This window comes from Chrysochloris asiatica, unplaced genomic scaffold (assembly GCF_000296735.1).
Source record: "Chrysochloris asiatica unplaced genomic scaffold, ChrAsi1.0 scaffold00144, whole genome shotgun sequence".
Taxonomy (NCBI): Eukaryota; Metazoa; Chordata; class Mammalia; order Afrosoricida; family Chrysochloridae; genus Chrysochloris; species Chrysochloris asiatica.
Window position 1 is genome coordinate 2395316 of NW_006408662.1, and position 2140 is coordinate 2397455.

Sequence of the window (2140 nt, forward strand, 5' to 3'; positions counted from 1 at the left end):
TAAACAGAAACAAAATTGCAGCTCTGGAGGATTTCATCTCACTTGGATCCACAGCCAACACCCATGGGAACAGCAATCAAGAAATCAAGGGCCATATTGCATCAGGCAAATCTGACACAAGAGACCTCTTTAAAGCATTAAAAAGCTAAGGTGTCACTTTGAGGTGCCCATGCATTCTGAGTTGGGGTGGCCACTGTTGTCCAGGGTGAGCTGTAGGTCAAGGTGGGACGTATCAGAAGTGGCCCGAGAGAATGCATGAACGTGCTTCTGTGGTGTCAGTACCTCCAGATGCTTGCAGATCAAATCCAGCCACATGTCATGAGGTGAGAACAGAGAAGACAGAGTATCTGCAGATATTTGCTGTCTGAATGTAGACACTGGTAAAAGTGGTGGGTAATCCCACTGAGGAATGCCACTACCCCCAGGAAATGGGAGCAAATAGAGGCAAGTGTTTAGTCATATTGCTGGAACATTGTCTTCAGGAAAGGGCAGCAGGATTTCCATGCTAATCTAGAAAGATGTCATATGCTTTCTTCCAGGACCAGAAGAGACAAATGAGGAGAAAGAGTCATTATCTAAAGGAGAGGGTGTTGCGTTGGAGGGACCCTGTGTAGGTGTGCTGAGTAGTAGTAACACAGACCTAGGCCGCCTCGTGCATGAAAGAGGTCAGCTCGCAGCCCTTGAGCACTGGTACCTGTGTCTGGGGTGAGGTCCATGTTACGTCAGAACGCTTAGGAGACGTGCAAGTGGAGACTCAGGAAGGTAGTAAGCTGGACAGGGTGGTGATGCCAGTTCTTCTGGGTGGAGCTGTCAGTAGAGAAACATCCCAGTAAGGAGACTTAGGGACTCACATAATGTCTACCTGAAGTGCCTTAGACAATGCATGGTAAGGGTTCTCAAGGGAAAATGAAGATGTCACTTCTCCTTTCCCAGAATGTTGGTAAATGCCATCATCATACCTCAAAATGTGCATTAAGGACACTGAGCACACACTGTAGAGCCAATATCTGCACCTCTGCTTTGGACTTGTCATGTCCTGGTGGACACTCATGATGCCAATTCAAATAAGCTCATAGGAGAAAGGCTCCAACCAAGCATTTGAGTGCCCACCCTTCTTCCATCAGTCCTCTGCTTCCGTGTCTTCAGGTGTGTCGGGGAGAGGTGTCACAGAAAACAAGGCAGGGACAGCTCTGTCCTCGTAGAACAAGTCAGGAAGGACATTGTCATGGCTTGTGCAGTTCGTGCCTCCTTTGCAGCAGGTGACTGTGTTACAGTTGAATTGTGTTCTCCATCCACACAATGTGCTTAAGTCCTGATCCCTATGCTTCTGAGTGTAACCTTGTATGAGGAATAGGGTTATTTGTTCAGTTAACAGAAAGGGATGTCCCTGCTGAGTAGTATTTTATAAAAGAGAAGGACAGGTGTGGAAACAGTCACACACACTGGTGGAAGAAACACCGTGTGATAATAAAAGTACCTCCATAAACAAAAAAAGAGCCAGGACCGCCAGCGGTCACCAGCAGCTAGGAGAGAGACACACAGAGCAGTCCTTTCTCAGAGCCCCAGAAGGAATCCCTCATGTGGCCTTCCAGCCTCCAGAAGTGAGACAGTACATTTCTGTTCTTTAAAACCACCCACGCTGTGGCATTTTGTTATGGTTGCCCTAGGAAATTAAGAAACACTGAAATGTTTGCTGATTTGAGCAATGTCTTGAAATTATAGGGAAACACTTTCTACAAGATTAGCGCCAAGCTTTTTTATGGGGGAAGATACATGAACTGTAGAACTCTTGGATTAAGAACAGATAGTAGTTCTGAGGCTTTTCTGACTCAGGTATGGGGAATTTCAGGTTCCAAAAAGCTTGGCCAAACTATTCAGAAGTGTGTAAGGGTCATTTAAAAACTGGTCTTCAATTACCAGTGGTTCTCAGATTGTGGTCCCTGGACTGACGGCATCAGCATGCCCTGAGAACTGGCTAGTTATGCAGATTCCCAGCCCCCACCAGCATTTTCCACTCTCTTAGGAGGTTCTGCAAGGAGCTCTGGTAGCACAGTGGTTACAAATCAGGCTGCTAAATCTCACGGTCAGCAATTTGAAACTACCAGCTGTTCCGTGGGAGAAAGATGAGGCTTTCTGCTCC